This window comes from Lolium rigidum, chromosome 7 (assembly GCF_022539505.1).
Source record: "Lolium rigidum isolate FL_2022 chromosome 7, APGP_CSIRO_Lrig_0.1, whole genome shotgun sequence".
Lineage (NCBI taxonomy): Eukaryota > Viridiplantae > Streptophyta > Magnoliopsida > Poales > Poaceae > Lolium > Lolium rigidum.
The window spans coordinates 244,218,092-244,229,551 of NC_061514.1; the positions used below are offsets into that span (position 1 = coordinate 244,218,092).

The 11,460-nt window shown below is 42.1% G+C and overlaps 1 long non-coding RNA gene across 1 annotated transcript; it reads right to left on the reverse strand.

Annotated features, from left to right (window-relative positions):
* Positions 1-8,543: 8,543 nt before the first annotated feature.
* Positions 8,544-10,524, reverse strand: LOC124669252. The gene is made up of 3 exons (XR_006992087.1): positions 10,228-10,524; positions 9,980-10,042; positions 8,544-9,173 (listed from the first exon to the last, which is right to left on the reverse strand). It is a non-coding gene; the product is annotated as an uncharacterized LOC124669252 (long non-coding RNA).
* Between the last annotated feature and the right edge of the window lie 936 nt (positions 10,525-11,460).

The window sequence follows — 11,460 nt, forward strand, 5'->3', positions numbered from 1 at the left end:
TGCCGTGCATTGGATATTGCCCCTGTAGGTACAGCGAGGAGAATTGATGACAACCCTCGGGACTTGTTGGAGCTCTATCGAGGGATCACCAATGATGACTGTCGCACCATTCAGCGGGGCAAGATAAGGAAGATTCAACTCCCCGCCATTAAATATTTTGCATATTACGTTGCTACTAGCATACTTGGTAGGGAGAACACTAGCAATATTTCTAGTTACCATCTTGCTTTCTTGAATATTGCACTTACTGGACGGACATCTTATCATCTTGGTTCTCTTATTGCTCGCCGCCTGTCTACCAGGGGACCTATTTTTGGAGGAACTATTGCACTGCGCATTTTAACACATTTGAGCTTCCTATTGATCCTAATGATGTGCCATTAACCCCTAGGAGGTTTGATATCATTGCTATGAAAAGCCATCATTTTGTTACCACCGAGTCCACTTTAGATAATATGGTCTATAGAATGTTGTTTGCTGACGGAGATGAGAAAGAAATCCCTCTTCCCCAGCCAGGTTTGTTCGATATTGACAGGCAACCATGGTCGCGCACTAAGGAGGAGGTGGATGAACATATGAAGATACAAGATTTCCACCAGCAGCATGACTCCGAGGACGCCGAGCCCTCCTACGACTACACCGTCACGTATCCGGGTGCTTCTTCTAGCACATACCCGGAATATGATCCATCTTCGTCGTACCAGGGAGATACTACCTCGTGGCCTCGATGGGATTGAACTCCACTTAGGCCAAAAGCCTAAGCTTGGGGGGAGGTATACCGGCATCACTCATTCTTTGCATAATATGGTTGTTGGATACTTGTATATACTTGTTTAGTTTGTTTGAGTGGTTTTCTAATGAGAGGAAGATGATATTTGGGGAAGTGCTGCCTGAAAACAGATTCTGGACTGTTACCGTAAAAATTCGTGCGCACAGCCAGAACGTTATTTTGCGAAGCCAATTTTTGTGCAGGTTCCCCAGGTTGTTATCTAACTTTCATTAGTTGAACACTTTTCGAGCTGAGCAACGTAAGATTTTTGTAAAAATCGATTTCTGTACTGCTGTCAGGTTTTGGCAGATTTCTGCCATCTCGCTTTTCTGTGTTTCTTTTAGTTTGCTATTTCTTGCTTTCACTTTGTTTCTTTCCTAAAACACAAAAAGACCAAAAATATTTCTGTTGTTTCTCTTCATCATTTGTTTATCTTGGTTGCTTGCATTTGTTTTGCTTTATTTGCTATTGCTAGTTTGCTATAAGAAAACTCAAAAAGATTTTGCTTTGTTTGCTTGTTTCCTTTTGTTCTTGTTCTCAAATTCGAAAACACCAAAAATATTTGCTGTTCTTCTTTGGTTTGTAAAGTTCATCATGAGTTCAATGGTCTTCGGTGTCTGGAGCGTGGTTTTCATTTTATATTATCCAAGCTACACAAGTGAAAAGGCAATAATGACGATCTACGACAATCTGATTGTGGTGAGAGGCTGGTATGAACTCTATTTGTTTTCATTTTTGTACATATACTCATCCATGTGAGCATGCTTAGTTGGTTCATGTGAGGTATATGTTATTTAAGAAAGTCTAGTAGTTCATGATCTCTCATGATTAGCTCCAATTTATTAATATAAGTAGCATGTCATGGATGTTTGCTTGCATTGTTTTATTCATAAGTAAGTATGGCATTGTGGTATCCTCCTCTGAATAATTCATTTATATCGACTTGGCACATGCTCACGCATGCATATGACTGAACAAAAGTCAATTAAGCCTCAATGATTTACATTGCTTCGAGTTCTTGTATCACTTTTATGCCTCGGTTAATTTATTTTGCCGCAAGCATGATTATGACAGTTACTGCTCTCTTGATTTGTCGCTCCCTAGTCTTTTGCTAGCCTTCACTTGTATTGAGCGGGAACGCTGCTCGTGCCTCCAAACACATGAAAACCAAGTCATTCCAAAGTGTCCACCATAAATACCTATGCATGGCATTTCAAACCATTCCAAGTAAATTCTCATGCGCTACCTTTAAAATCTTCAAAATGCTTCTTAATTTGTGTTAATGTTTCATAGCTCATGAGGAAGTATGTGGTGTTTATATTTCAACCTTGTCATTTACTTTTGACGGACTCTCATATGGACTAGTGGCACATCCGCTTATCCAATAAATTTTGTAAAAAGAGTTGGCAATGGGATTCCCAGTCCCGAATTAATTAACTTAAATAGATACTCCTCCATGGTTTGTGATAGTTGGACGGCACCCGAAGGATTCGGTTAGACATGGCTTGTGTAAGCAAAGGTTGGGGGGAGTGTCATCATCATAATAAAACTAAACTAAAAAGGCACTCCTTCATGGTATGTGATTGTTGGCAGGCACCCGAGGATTCGGTTAGCCATGGTTTGTGTAAGAAAGGTTGGAAGGAGTGCCACATAAAAATGCAAATAATTCATGGGAGCCGCTCTTGAAAGTCCGGTTGGCGAGGTAGTTGGTGTACCCATTACCATTCGTTGACAACAACAAACACCTCTCAAAATAATTTTACTCCTCCTTTACAAATGAAAAGCTCTAGCGCATGTTAATCCCTGCTTCCCTCTGCGAAGGGTCAATCTTTTACTTTTATGTTGTGTCTCCATCCTTTCTTTGAGCACTTTCTTGAGAGCACAACTGTCATTCTTAGTATAATATGCTTGTCTCAAAATATGATTGATTGTGGTATAACTTTGATGCTTTTATCTTTGACAATCACTACTTCTAGTCTTTCTATGAACTCCGAGAGGTGCCCGGGCATTTATGTTTTGCCAATCAAATACGAGCAAGCGAGATACCACTTTATCATACTCTCTTATAAACATTGCAATCCTGCTTATATACATGATTCATGATGCTTATTATTAATTGTTGGTACCTCTTCATGATTGACATAGCTGTTAGATGATCTTGTTTGCATGTACCTTATTATGAACTGCTCAAGTATTAGCCATATCATGAGAATATATACATCATATGAACAAATGTGTTCGTGAAAGTTCTTTTATCGCTCAGTTGTTAACTGAATTGCTTGAGGACAAGCAATAAGCTAAGCTTGGGGGAGTTGATACGTCCAAAACGTATCTACTTTCCCGAACACTTTTGCTATTGTTTTGCCTCTAATTTGTGTATTTTGGATGCAACTAACACGGACTAACGCTGTTTTCAGCAGAACTGTTCTGGTGTCTCGTTTTTGTGCAGAAATCCAACTTTCGGGAAAAACCTCGGGATTTTGACGAAAGGCCCTATTTTCCCAGAATAATGACGGAGCCAGAAGGACAAATCAAGTGGAGGCCCGAGGGCCCCACACCATAAGGCGGCGCGGCCTAGGGGGGCCGCGCGGCCCTATGGTGTGGCCCCCTCGGCCGGCCTCCGACGCCCTCCTTCGGACTACTTATTCGCCTCGACCTAAAAACGCACGGAGAGAAGTAAAAGTCGCGAGAAACCCTCCACAACGCCGCCACATCGCGAAACTCCGTCTCGGGAGCCAGAAGTCTCCGTTCTGGCACTCCGCCGGGACGGGGAATTGGAGGAGATCATCACCGCCATCACCACCGACGCCTCTTCATCAACCAGCCATGCTTCCCCCATCCATGTGTGAGTAATTCCCCCGCTGTAGGCCGAAGGGGATGGTAGGGATTGGATGAGATTGGTCATGTAATAGCATAAGAATGTTAGGGCATAGTGCCTAGTGTCCGTAATTGGTACTTTTATGATATTGTTGCAACTTGTTATGCTTAATGCTTGTCACTAGGGCCCGAGTGCCATGATCTCAGATCTGAACATGTTATTGATTCATGAAGATATTCGTTGTTTATGATCTTACCTCGCAAGTTGTATACACATGTCGCTGTCCGGAACCAATGGCCCCGAAGTGACGAAATCGGGACAACCGGAGGGAATGGCAGTGACGTGAGGATCACATGTGTTCACGGAGTGTTAATGCTTTGCTCCGGTACTCTATTAAAAGGAGTACCTTAATATCCGAGTAGTTTCCCTTGAGGCCCGGCTGCCACCGGCTGGTAGGACAAAAGATGTTGTGCAAGTTTCTCATTGCGAGCACGTACGACTATAATTGGAACACATGCCTATTGATTGATTAGTACTTGGATACCGTTTTATTATTATCCGCAAATGCCCTGCTATGATTGTTACATGAGTTTCTCTCATCCATGCAACGCCCGTCATCCGTCCCCGTGCCTACGGTATTTTAATCCTGCTTGTTTACTAAAATCACTACTGCTGTCTTTGTTACTCTGCTGCTGTTATTTCACTACTGCTATCGCTATAAAGCTCGTTACTACTCGATAAACTCTTGCGAGCAAGTCTGTTTCCAGGTGCAGCTGAATTGACAACTCCGTTGTTAAGGCTTTCAAGTATTCTTTGTCTCCCCTTGTGTCGAATCAATAAATTGGGTAATACTTCCCTCGAAGACTGTTGCGATCCCCTATACTTGTGGGTCATCACCCGCGCCGGCCTCTGGGGGCACGCCCTCGTGCGTCTCCTCCACTCCATTTCGATCTCGTAATTTTTCATATTTTCCAAAAATAGCAAAAACATTGTTCGAAAAGTTAAGCGCGGACTTTTTATTACCAGTACTGTTACCTATTCAAAGTCGAACTCTGCAGAACTGTCAATTTGACCTTTGATGAAAGCTTCCGGAGTCACCACTCGAATAACATCAACATCTTCATTATAAGAATCACCAGAGATATAATGCTTGAGTCTTTGTCCATTCACCACTTGTGTGGCATCACCTTGCAGAGAACTAATTTTAATTGCCCCTGAACGATACACCTCCACAATGACATATGGTCCTTCCCATTTTGAGAGCAATTTCCCTGCAAAAAATCTGAAACGAGACCGATACAATAGGACTTTATCTTCAACATTAAATTCTCTTTTGATAATTCTTCTATCATGCCATTTCTTAACTTTCTCTTTAAAGAGTTTAGCATTTTCATAAGATTCACTTCTCCATTCATCTAGAGAACTCAATTGTAGCAATCTCTTCTTACCGGCAAGTTTAGGATCTTTATTTAGTTCTCTTACAGCCCAATAAGCTTTGTGCTCTAGTTCTAAAGGTAAATGACAAGCTTTCCCATAAACCATTTTATAAGGTGACATACCCATAGGATTTTTATAAGCGAGTTCTATAAGCCCATAATGCTTCCTTCAATTTAGTAGCCCGAGTTCTTTTTAGATTTATTAACAGTCTTTTGCAAGATAGATTTAATCTCTCTATTTGATAATTCTACTTGCCCACTAGTTTGAGGATGATAAGCGGAAGCAATTCTATGATTAATACCATATTTAGCAAGAGTTTTTCTAAAACCACCATGAATAAAATGAGAACCTCCATCAGTCATAAGATATCTAGGAACTCCAAATCTAGGAAAAATAATATCTAAAAGCATTCTTAAAGAGGTCTCACCATCAACACTTTTTGTGGGTATGGCTTCCACCCATTTAGTAACATAATCAACTGCGACAAGTATATGAGTGTTACCTTCGAAGAAGGGAAAGGACCCATGAAGTCAAATCCCCAACAATCGAATGGTTCAATAACAAGAGTATAATTCATAGGCATTTCATTGCGTCTGGAGATATTACCAACCCTTTGACATTCATCACAAGATAAAATAAACTTTCTTGCATCTTTGAAGAGAGTTGGCCAATAGAAACCTGATTGTAGAACTTTTTGCGCGGTTCTATCTCCGGCGTGATGTCCTCCATAAGCACTACCATGACACTTACTCAATATCTCTTGTTGTTCATATTCGGGAACACATCTTCGCATAATACCATCCACTCCTTCTTTACATAAGTGTGGGTCATCCCAAAAATAATGCCTCAAGTCATAAAAGAATTTCCTCCTTTGCTGAGCTGAAAAGGTTGGAGGCAAGTACTTGGAAACAATAAAGTTAGCATAATCAGCGTACCAAGGACTATCTCGCGAGCTCACCTTTATTACAACCAATTTTTCATTTGGAAAACTATCATTAACAGGAACAGGATCATAAGCAATATTTTCCAATCTAGACAAATTATCAGCAACAGGATTATCAGCACCTTTCCTATCTATAATATGTAAATCAAATTCTTGCAAAAGAAGCACCCATCTAATAATCCTTGGCTTAGCATCTTTCTTTTCCATAAGGTACCTAATTGCAGAATGATCAGTATGGATTGTAACTTTTGAATCAACAATATAGGATCTAAACTTGTCACAAGCAAAAACTACAGCTAATAACTCTTTTCAGTTGTAGCATAATTTCTTTGAGCAGCATCAAGAGTTTTGCTAGCATAATGAATAACATTCAATTTTTTAACCACTCGCTGTCCAAGAACAGCGCCTACAGCAAAATCACTAGCATCACACATAATTTCAAAAGGTAAATTGCAATCAGGAGGTTCAACTACAGGAGCAGTTGTTAAGGCTTTCTTTAGAGTTTCAAAAGCTTCCTTACAATCATCATCAAAAACAAAAGGTACATCTTTTTGAAGAAGATTAGTAAGAGGCTTTGAAATCTTGGAGAAATCTTTAATAAATCTCCTATAAAACCCAGCATGACAAAGAACACTACGAATACCTTTAACATCCCTAGGATAGGGCATCTTCTCAATTGCTTCAACTTTAGCTCTATCAACTTCAATACCCCTCTCGGAAATTTTATGTCCCAATACAATTCCTTCATTAACCATAAAGTGGCATTTCTCCCAATTAAGAACAAGGTTAGTTTCTTCACATCTCTGCAAGACTTTATCAAGGTTTCGCAAGCAATTATCAAAAGAATTCCCATAGACAGAAAAATCATCCATGAATACCTCTACAATATTCTCACAAAAGCCATGAAAAATAGCAGACATGCATCTTTGAAAAGTAGCAGGAGCATTACATAAACCAAAAGGCATACGTCTATAAGCATAAGTGATGGGATTCGTAGCATAGAAAACAAAAAATTTCCTACCGCAAGAACGAAAACCAAGCCAAGATGCAATCTAGAAGATGGTAGCAACGAGGGGATCACGAGACTAACCCTTGAAGATTTCCAAATCCTACGAGATTAGATCTCGTTGTTGCAGAAGATGATCACTTGCCGCTTTCAAAAGCGCGTAGAAGATCTTGACGGTGCCACATTCGGGCAGCACCTCCGTACTCGGTCACACGTTCGGTGTTGATGACGACGTCCATCTCCCCGTTCCAGCGGGCAGCGGAAGTAGTAGATCCTCCTCGGAATCCCGGCAGCACGATGGCGTGGTGGCGGTGGTGGTGGAGAACTCCGGCAGAGCTTCGCCTATGCGCTGTGGGAGTATTATGTGGAGGAGGAGAGGCTAGGGTTTGGGGAGAGGGGGTGGCTAGGGCGCCTGCCATGGGCAGCCCTAGGTGGTGCGGCCAAGAGTGGCTGCCTCCCTCCCTCTTCTCCTCATTATATAGGTGGAAATCCCCAAGAGTTGTAGTCCAAGTCTTCGAATAAGACCCCAACAACAAAACCTCCCATAGGTGGGAAACCTACTCAGGGCTAATTTGGTTGTTGGGGACCGGTATCCCTGGGCAGTAAACCCCCACCCGGAATTTCCCTGCTCACACGGGATCCCCACTCCTACCCGGGGAAATTGCTCTGTTCCATTTGGACGGCAAGGGAAAGGCAGTACGCACTATCGACAGATGAAGTAGCTAGGCAGCTACGCTGCTCCTGGTTCTTTCTGCTGTATGCGTGCGTGTCTTCTAATCCAGCAATTGCATATGAATGAATCACGTACTATCCTAAAAAAAAACTAGGCAGCTACTGTAGTCTCGATCGGGAGCATACCAAAATATAAAAAATGGGTCACTGTGACCAAAAATCACCAGAAATAACTTAGTTTTCTTATCATAATGTCTTACCAATTTTATAACATAAACTTTTATTTTTATTTTTTTAGTTCAAGATGGTTGGAGTTTGGGACTATAAATTAATACATGAATTTCCCCAAAAAAAAATTAATACATGAATTTGAAGGTAGATCAAGACAATAGAAATACACAGATAATTATCAAAGCAAAAAAATATCTTGCATCAAACATACACACGACCAGTCTTACATGTGTGAGACAAACAATCGAACATCAAGGATAAATATAATATGCTAATTATGTTTCAAAATTGAAAATGGTAACTATATTACAAGTTCATCTGGGAACAATATTTTGCTCCACTAAAAAAATCGCAATCGTGCGCATAACTTCCACCATCAACTTCTCGAACATCTCCCTCGACTTGCTGCCTTGTGGATCTGGGCCCAGAAATTCATCTTGAGGTCAGCAGGGACAACATGGCGGTGGTGAGGAGAACAAGAAGAAATAGGAGCACACTCTCAGGCTCTAGGCTAACCACGTGGTGGTGGGTCTGGTGGCAACAAGGTCGTCGGTGAGAAGCATCAGGGCTGCATCTGCATTGATTAGTTGAAGGAGGAAGAACAGAGCCCATTTTCAGATAAGATGATCTCCAACTGTCTATCCTTAACAAACCGGAAAAAGGGCGATGCAAGTTGAACAATAATATATGTTATTGTAAGATATACATGTCGGATTGATGAAACTAATTTTCAACTACTGCGATGCAAGTTGAACTTTTGACTCGGAAAAAGAAACCATGCACACACCAAAAAAGATACGGTCAGAGGAAGGAGGAATGCCACGGGGCGAAACCACTATGTGACTGGTTCTAGCTTTACAAGAAATCAGAGCATTTTTTTAGCAAGAAATCAAAGTACTCAAGTTGTACTACTGCACTATTGGTTATGGAGATCAGACAACAACACCAAACAATGCTGAATGGTACCAATAAATGAGGTATATTGTGAAGGCAAATGCAAGCTACATTGAACTTGAGCACAGATTCAATCAACTTCACATGTAATTGACTAGAGCATAGAAATTACATGCATTAACAGGAACTATCCAAGGATACTTTACAGAACTAGTTTGTACAAATACTATTAACACCATATGTCCAGGTTACATACAAAATCAAAGTACACAGGGGCAACCAACATAGAGTTATCCTCGACCAGATGCTAGAGTAGCAGCGAAACAGAGCGGAAAACAGAGTATGACCTTGGATGTTGCCTCCTTCACCTAATCAGGAACTCCCATCGCCCAATGCATAGATCCTAATTTCAAAACAGAAAAGAAAATAGAATGTAATCGAGACTTCAAAAGGTAATACTGCATAAATTTCCAAAGATGGTACTTTAATTGTTTGTACCTCAAGCAAGGGGTTATTTCCGAAGACTACCACATGAATTGGCGAAAATATATGTCTAGCTATTCTTACTTCTTAGTAATAGGGCAGTTTGGTTTATCCTTACAGATTGTAAGCTGAATTAGGGCGAGGCTAGTACAAGCTGACTAGTCCATTTGATATGTGATGCTACAGGCTGACCAGTACAGGAACTCATGAAGTCCTAGATGCAAATGGAGAACCTTTTGCACAATTAGTTTGGCTCTACAACAACTCATTTAAAACATTAAATTAAGAACTCAAGGTCTGTGCCCTCCGCCCAGCCTCTTGCATCACAGGCAACAAGCGACATTTTTCACACAGCTCAACTCCAGTATGCATCATTGACAAGGAGTTACAATTTACAAACAGAAGATGGCCTCAACTACAAACCAACTAGCTCACTACAGGTTACCACATTACATGTTTTTTTTTAGAAAGGAGATGCCACATATTATTTACAGCAAAAAAGAAACAGAGAGATGCTGCACTTATTCAAGTGTCATTAAAAAGTTCACACTGATAATTGTCGCTAGCCAATGAGAAGTTATTAAGCTTTGCAGCAAGCTACGATCGCATTTTCCTTTCTTTCTTTTTCGAGGAAAAATATGATTGCTTGGATGATATATAGGCCCATACACATCCTAAATAATGATACAAGTTCAGAAACAACTCATTTAAAACATTAAATCATACCATGGGGAATCTAAATCGGGAAGAGAAGGGGAAGAAGGTTGTGCTGATGTTCTCACCGGTGATCTGAGAATGACAAGTACTGACAGAGATTAGTGAGTCACAAACATACTCAGGCATAGATCAAATCCCCAGAATTATGAGATCAAATCTTATGGGAAAACTAAGGATTCCTGTTTGCTAGACATCTCAATTGCAAGAATTCGACCGAACACATCAAGAACAGCCCAAAAGTGAAATAGAAAATTTACTTGCAAGATCTGATGTAGCACCAGTAGATCTGAGCATGTAGAGGGAAAATATGGAGGAGGAGGTTGTGCTCTCCCGCGACTAGAGGACTCGGTTCATCGCCGGAGGAGAGGAGGACCGTCGCCGTTCCCGGAGGAAGACCACCGTCGCCGTTCCCCGAGGAAGACCACCGTCGCCATTGCCGGAGGGGAGAGGAGCTTCGATGGAGGCGGAGTAGAGCTCAGCGGAAGGAGATGGAGGACCGTGGAGGCGCAGATCTCGGGAGGCGCCTCGCTCCGGTCGCCGGAGGAAGTAGAGCAGCAGGTGGATGCATCGCCACCCGCGGCGTCGCCTGAGAGCCACTCGAGGAATTCGTTCCCCATGTCCGGACTAGTGGAATGGTGGCCCGGGGAAAGGCCGCGGAAGGGACCGGTTTCCCTCACCCGTGGACAACCAAACAGCGCGGTTGTTGGACCCGGGCCAACTAGGCCCGGGGTTTTGTTAGCCCGGGAAAACTAGGGGAACCCCCCGGGAAAGGCCGGAACCAAACAAGCCCTCAAGGAGGGAGTCCTACCCAAGGTGGGACTCCCACCTTTCCTTTAGGTGGGGTGGCCGGCCACCTATGGTGGAGTCCACCTGGGACTCCACCCTTTAGGGTTTGGCTGGTCATGCAAGGTGGAGTCCCTTCGGGACTCCACTTTCCATGGTGATTTCTTCCGGACTTTTCTAGAACTTTCTAGAACCTGCCATAAATGCACCGGATCATTTCCAAACTTGGAATATGACTTCCTATATATGAATCTTATTCTCCGGACCATTCCGGGCCTCCTCGTGATGTCCTGGATCCCATCCGAGACTCCGAACAAAACTTCGAACTCCATTCCTTATTCCATATCTACTTAAACGACATCAAACTTTAAGTGTGTCACCCTACGGTTCGCGAACTATGTAGACATGGTTGAGACCTCTCTCCGGCCAATAACCAATAGCGGGATCTGGAGATCCATAATGGCTCCCACATATTCAACGATGACTTAGCGATCGAATGAACCATTCACATACGATACCAATTCCCTTTGTCACGCGATATTTTACTTGTCCGAGGTTTGATCATCGGTATCTCTATACCTTGTTCAACCTCGTCTCCGACAAGTACTCTTTACTCGTACCGTGGTATGTGGTCTCTTATGAACCATTCATATGCTTGCAAGCTAATTAGACGACATTCCACCGAGAGGGCCCAGAAGTATATCTAT